Genomic DNA, 8,134 nt, shown 5'->3' on the forward strand with positions numbered 1-8,134 from the left:
ATTTGGTTCCAACACCTTCTGTGCTTTCACAAAAGACCCCGGAATCAATTGACCAATCAATTCTAATTTTCCTCGAGACATCATGAGAAAACCTACTCTAATCGATCAACTGATCGATTAGAGTATCCCAATCAATCGGCTGAAAAATTGAGGAGCACACTGTACTCTTGTGTGAACGACCACCAATCGATCAACTAATCAATTGGCATAACCCCAATCGATCAATTGATTGATTGAGCTATCATTTCTCGCAAAAACTCTCCCAATCAATCAATTGATCGATTAGGTTCTGATTCAATCGATCGGTTGATTGATTTACCAACCCTAACTTGACTAATTCAAGTCTAGAATTCCAAATCCAAACATCTAGTTAATCGTGACCTGTTAGGACTCCCTTATACCTAACATCTGGTCAACCTTGATCTGCTAGGACTTCGTCACCAAGTGTCTGGTGAATCATTTGACCCACTTAGACTTTTCTCCCCATACTAAGTGTCCGATCAATCTTAATCCATTTGGATTTACTGTCTTATGCTAAGGGCCAGGTTCTCCATGATCCACTTGGACTTTCAAACACAAGGTATCTGGTCAACCTTGACTCAACTGGATTTCCACATGCCTGGCTTCACTCACCAGTACTTCTTCACTGCCTAGCTTCACTAACTAGGACTTTCACTTAGCTTCTCTTATCAAGATTTCCATCTGCCTGACTTCACTCACCATGGTTTTTAACTGTCTATCTCCACTCACTAGGGCTTTTCACACCAAGTGTCTGGTCAATACTGACCCACTTGGATTTTCATCTTCTGTCAATCTTCTTGTTGGACTTGCCCTTGCCCAACCTCCAGTTAGGATTTTTCAGTCAAGTATCCGGTCAACGTTGACCTACTTGACTCTTCTTCACATCAAACTGGTCAAACCTTGACTAGAGGAGAATTACACCAACGATCTTCCCAAACAGACAATTGCACTTGTAATTTTCATATATTGTCAAACATCAAAACTCAAACATCAAGACTCAAGCTGGAACCAACTCATACTTAGTCAAACTAGTCAACCTTGACCTAGAAAAATTACACCAACAATCTTCCCATTTTTAATATTTGACAATACATTTAATTTACGCTAATCTCATAGCCTCAACTTCTTCTTCATGCCAAAGCATTAATGAGAGTTTCCTTTATTCTCCCCCTTAAACATAAGAGTTTCACAATCTCCCCGTGTGAATATTGAGAATTTTCTAGCTTAAATTCTACATTCTCCCCCTTTGATACATATCAAAAACTCTCCCCTAAATAGTTATCCATATATTGTTCATAACATCACTTGTTGTTCATAACATCACAATGAAGGTCTCATACCCTTTATTGTGTTCAAATGCACATTCTAGAGCATACACTCAACACAATGAAGATTTCCAATCTTTCATTATTTCATTGAAAAAAAAATTAAATTAATGTCTCTAAGGAGTAATTCCCCCTCAAAACATACTCCAAACTTTTGTCATTGTACCAACAATGACTTAGAATTCCTAAATCTTTAGGAAACCCAAAATTTAAAGTTTTGAGGTTCAAAATTCAACTTTGAAATTAAACCTCATCCTAAAACTTCAACTTAGTATTCTTTAACTAGTCCTTTCTTTCATTAAGAAAACTACCCTTAAATATTCATAAATGAGTTTCATAGGGTTAAGGATGGTTAACATGACTAAATGTGGCTTAAATGAATGAAATCAGACATTTGCAGCTAAACTCAGCTTTTCCAATTGATTGATGTTGGGACTCAATCGATCAAAGCTATTCAATCGATCAACTGATCGATTCCATGAGCTTCTATTCACGGAAAACCTAGTTCAATCGATCGATTAAACTCCCCCAATCAATCGATTGATCAATTAGGTTTCTGATTTTTCTTAAATAAGCTTTTGGCTAAATTTTAGAAATGGCTAAATAACTCTACGATTTTTCAAAAATCATAAAATTTTACGTAGACATTATTTAAATCATATACTATCAGGGAAAATAGTTTTCTAAGAAAATACATCTTATTGTCAAAGATTAACATAAAGTTATAAACTCTTGAAATCTTTAATATTTTTTCCAAGTTTGTGTTGAACTATATAATGGCGATTGCTATTAAAAGATAGTCTTCACCAAGATTTTCTAAAGTATATATTAAATTATTTTCAAAATTAATTTCCAAATATTTTTCTTAAGCTAAATGCACATGACTTGTACACTTGCTTTTCCAATGATTGAATAATACATAAACTATGTGTTTTGATGAAACTAAAACTCAAAAAATATACTAGATCAACATCTTGAGTTTTGTTCACCATCCTAACATCTTACTTGTATCTAATGTACACTAAAACACATATAAGTTAACCTATAGTCCTTGTGAGATGTGAATATTGGTTTTGTCCTAAACTAAGGGATCATGCATTTCTATTTAGGCATTTTAAAATTAATCATCCACTTAAGATGTCACTTGTTGATTAATGTCATTGTCCTTAATTACAAGGAATTGACATAATGCATAAAAATGATCTTGACAAATATCACATGCATATTTTCTAAAATAAACTCTAAATTTATATTATGGATAATCATGATGAATGTATGAATGTATCATAATATCATGGCAATATATATGTGTGAAATGATGACTTGGCATCTTATAGGCAAACAAAGTATGACAATTTAACATAAATAATATACCTAGATTATATATCTAACTATCTTTAATTAATTACTAGATCAAAATTAATCCTAAGTTACCCCTTTATCTTCCAAGAAAATGCCGAAAACTTAACTTGACATTTCTTTTACTCTTTCTATTTGTGCCAATTTTAATTAAGTACAATTTCTCAAATTTTAGCACATTTTAGTCTTTTAAAGATTAACCATTAAAACCTTCTCATTTTCAAAGAGTACTACTGCATTGAAAATGTCTTTCAAGTGTCAACTTATTCAAGGTTAGGTTAACTACTCTTCCAGTTGGAGTTGACATTATCTAAACCCATCTAGGGTGTAGAGAATACACTCTTAGGAATCTAAAATCTATTTGTGCTCCTTGGATGTACTAGGTACTCACTAGGGATAATTCCCCTTATTACCTTTCTAATGACCTTCCTAAGCTTCTTAGAAGTCTTGGTCATGCTAGACTCCTCACGATCAACTCTAGGTATAACTTCCCTTATTACCTTCTTAGTAGCTTTCTTATGCTTCTTAGAAGCCTTAGTCATATTGGTTTTCTCAAGGTTGCTTCTAGGGAAAACTTCCCTTGAAACGTTGAATTGACCCTTAGACCTAGGGTTAGCTCCATAACTATATGAAATTCTATGGTAATAGGACACATCTTTCTTGACTTGAGGTTTGTAACCCAAACCCCTATCATTGGACAATTCTTGTCTATTTATTCCTAGGTTTTGTCCATTTGACCCTTGGACACCATTTATCATTTTCTTAAGGGCCCTTTCTAATTTATCAAGTCTTGACCTCAAGACTTGATTTTCCTTTCATAAGTCCTCAAATTTTGTTTTTTTTTATTAAAACCTTGAGTTTTATTTTTCATGGGCATATATCTAATTTCTTTTGATTTCTTGCCTGAATTATTATCTACCTTCATAATCTTAGGCGAGATAATCTTGGTATGATATACTATATATTTTTCTTTAACCTTATCATGTTTTCTATTTTCATGATAAATAGCATTAAAGTAATATAAATTTGAACTAGCATAATTTTTATCATTACTTAGAGGAATTGCATCAATAAATGATACCTTGAGTTTACTATTAAGAGCTCCTCCTTGACTTGAGCTTCCTCCTTGACTCTTGACCAGAATCTTTCTCCTTGGGCATTGACTTCGATAGTGCCTCTTTTGCTTGCACAAGAAGCACACAATGCGTTCCTTGCCTTTGTGTGCCAAGGCTTGTGTCTTTTTTAACTTCTCCTTTACCTTGGTTGCCAAGTCAAATTAGGGCACTTGCTTTTATGGTGCCCACTTTTCCTACACTCAAAAAAAATGATGTGATCTTTATTTTTACAAATTAAAATAGTTATACATTCTTTTCTTGTAGGGATGATATTTTCTTCTTCATTTGATCCGGATGTATAGACATTTTCTTGATCCGGCATTGATGATCTACACTCCTCAATTCTTGAGGTGAATACAACTTTATCTTCATCCTCAGATGTTGAGCATCTCTCAATGTTCGAATCCTCATTCACATAAAACAAAGAGTACACTCTTTTTCCTTTGTCTTCGTGCTCTCTAGAGGATGGACCTTCTTCACTTTCTTCTTCTTCTTCTTCGGATGTTGAGCATCTCTCAACTTTCGACTCCTCTTACTCTTAATCCAATGAGTCTCCCTCTTTAGATTCTTCTTGATTTAATATAGTGGAGGGGACTTCATGAATCTTTGCCAATTTACTCCAAAGCTCCTTGGCATCTTCATACTCTCATATTTGAATCAAAATGTTGCTTAGAAATAGGTTGACCAACAATTTGGTCACTTTGTCATTGACCTTGCTTCTTTAAATTTTCTCCTTGCTCCATTTGTTCTTTTTGAGGATTTTGCCTTTGTCATCCTTTGGAGCCTCAAATCCTTTCATTAGAGTAAACCATTGTTCTATCTCCATCATTACGAAGTTTTCGATTCTTGATTCCAAAGATTGAAGCATGTAGATATGAATGGAAGAGGTGCTTTTGTATCATATCCGAGTCCATCTTGAAAATCCATCTTCAAGTTGAGCTTCCTTGATGATAATCTTGACTTGTTGAAATTTTAGGGCTTCAACTTCCTCTATCTTGTTGCCTTCAGATGATGAGTTCGGTAAAGAGCGACCTCACTCTGATACCATTTGTTGGGACCCTTAGGAGCTAGAGAGGGGGAGAGAATAACTAGTCTCGCTCACTTGCTCGCTTTGTAGATGTTGTTGCAGCGGATAAACTTGAAGCGACAAACTCCCTAGTACTAACACTAGGATTTACTTGGTATCCACCTCAAGAAGAGGTGACTAATCTAAGGATTCACACAGAGCACTCTCTCCATTATCAAAAATACTCCTTAGAAATAATCTGGAGATGGAGAAATCTCTTACAACTCACACAAGCAATACAACTCGAAACAAGAAGTAAATACACAAATACAAATAAAAAACTTTCTTGCTTGATCTCTTGTTCCTTGTGAATATCTCTTGTAAGCTTGGAAGTGTAGTAACATTAGCCTTAAGCTTCCAAGAACTGGCGGAGAAGATCGAGTGAAGAGTTGTTGTGTTTGAACCTCGCTGTCGCCTTTATACTTCGTGATCTCGATTGGACTTACTCCCAATTGACATTCATGTAAGACCTAAGCAATCCCAGTCGTTCAGAAGTCACAACCTATGCAACAGTTATCTCCCAATCGATCGACTGATTGATTAGGAGCAGCTGGATCGATCGGCTGATCGATTCAGCAACCTTCTATGCTTTCACAGAAGAATCCGAAATTGATTGACCAATTGATTTATACTTTTCTCACGTCATCACGATAAAACCTGCCCTAATCGATCAACTGATCGATTGGAATATCCTAATCGATCAGCTGATCAATTGGAGAGCACACTGTGGTCTTATGCGAATGACCACCAATCGATGAACTGATTGATTGGGCTATCGTTGCTAGAAAAAACTCTTCCAATTAATCAACTGATCAATTTACCAATCCTAACTTGACTAACTCAAGTCTAGGGTTCCAAATCATAACATTCGGTCAACCGTGACCTGTTAGAACTCCCTCATGCCTAACATCTGGTCAACTTTGACCTACTAGGACTTTGTCACCAAGTGTTTGGTCAATCCTTGACCAAGTATCCTATCAACCTTGATCCACTTGAACTTACTATCTCGTGCTAAGGGTCCGGTCCTCCATGACTCACTTGGACTTTCAAACACTAGGCATCCAGTCAACCTTGACTCATCTAAATTTTCACACACCTGACTTCATTCACTAAGACTTCCTCACTGCCTAGCTTCACTTATTAGGACTTTCACTTGACTTCTCTCATCAGGATTTCTATCTATCTGGCTTCACTCACCAAGACTTTCAAACTGTCTAGCTTCACTTATTAAGACTTTTCACACCAAGTGTCTGGTCAACACTGACCCATTTGGATTTTCATCTTCTGCTAACCTTCTTGTTGGACTTGCCTTTACCTAACCTCTAGTTAGAACTTTTCAGTCAAGTATCCGATCAACCTTGATCTACTTGACTTTTTTCACATCAAACTAGTCAAACCTTGACTAGATGAGAATTACACTAGCAATCTCCCCAAACAGGCAATTGCACCTTCAATTTTCATTTTTGTCAAGCATCAAAACTCAAACATCAAGACTCAAACTTGAGCCAACTTAAGCTTAGTTAAACTGGTCAATCTTAACTTAGGAAAATTGTACCAACAGTCGAGAAACAATTAGTTGTCATTTCAATCTTTGTCTTCAAGCAATTTTACAACTGCAGCACATATTGCTAAAGAAACCTGAGCCGGTACGCGATGATTACAAAAAAGATAGGTGGAAACCATTTTACGTAATATTTTTTTAATCACGTATAGTTCATATTTTAAAATAGTTTTCATTCAACACTATGAATATTATAGGATTGTTTAGGTGCTTTAGATGATACTTTTATCCTAGTGACACACCTTAAAGAAGAAAAAAAATGTTATTGCATAAGAAAGGGGGGATTGTTGCAAACGTGTTGGGAGTGTGTTGCCCAAATATGCAATTTATATATGTGTTATTTGGTTGGGAAGGTTCTGCTCATGATGGTCGGGTTCTTTATGTTGCTATCAGTAGACTATCTAGCCTTAAAGTCTCCCAAGGTAAATAGTAACTATTTTATTCTTTAAGTTTTTTTTTCTATTTTTATGGAATACTTGCATTTACTTTATTTTCCTTGGTATAGGTTATTTTTATTTGGTAGATGCTGGATATTGTAATTTAGATGAATTTTTGGCACCTTATCATGGACATAGGTATCACCTCAATGAGTTTGATGGTCATCGACCCAAGACAACCAAAGAATATTTTAACATGAAGCACTCTAGAGCAAAAAATGTTATTGAGAGGTGTTTTGTATTGTTGAAGGGATGTTGAAAAATTCTAGGTTCCCCTTCATGTTTTCCAATACAAACCCAAGTCCGTATTATTATTTCTTATTGTTTGCTTCATAATTTGATCTATAAATTCATGAGACATGAAGATGAAAGTGATCATGAGATTGAAACATAGTACATATGGATAATTACCCCAACTGATTAAAGAATAACTTTTAGGAATAATTTAGTACTCCAAATGTAATTGGCAAAACAGGTTATTTGATATGGAATTACTATGATTGGTGTGATGTTTGTTTTTTATTTTTCTTCTGTATTCACCTTTGTAAAACTTTTATGTTTTAATGTTATGCATTATGTCGATGTTTGATGTATCATGTCGATGTTTTATGTATCATCAACTTTCTTTAAACATGATTTAATATTGTTACACATTTAATAGTTACTCTGTCTGTGACTTTGACATGAAGTAGGATGGAGAATAATCTTGATGACTATGTGGAGAAGAAGGTTACTTGTGGAAGAGGTAAAAATAAAATTTTCTGGTAGGTAGTGGAAAGTTGGACATTAGTAAGATGTTTGCAGGATATGACAATCGATCTTCTTTAGAAAGCTGATGGAGGTTTCAAGAACAACTATACATGGTCGAGTTAAGAAGAATTATGATCCAAATGCTGCCAAATTTAACAAAATATGCCACTCACATTGATTCTAGGATTAAAACCTTAAAGAAGAAATGCCATGATATCAATGAAATATGCAAACAAAGTGGTTATACTTGGAATTATATCGAAAAGAAGATAACATGTGAAGAAACATGGTATCTTGAATGAATTATGGTACATATAATTGATTTGTGTTTTCTTCTTTGTTTACTATAGATATTCGTTCATTATACCTTTGAACGTTATGCTATTTTTTTTTAATTAATAAAAATTGTTTGTGGGTTAGAGTTTGATTTGGCATTGTTCAATTATTGAGAGCTATTTTTTTGTTTTGTTGTTTTTTGGGTACATGGTCGCTGTGAAGCT

This window comes from Zingiber officinale, chromosome 3A (assembly GCF_018446385.1).
Source record: "Zingiber officinale cultivar Zhangliang chromosome 3A, Zo_v1.1, whole genome shotgun sequence".
Classification (NCBI taxonomy): Eukaryota; Viridiplantae; Streptophyta; class Magnoliopsida; order Zingiberales; family Zingiberaceae; genus Zingiber; species Zingiber officinale.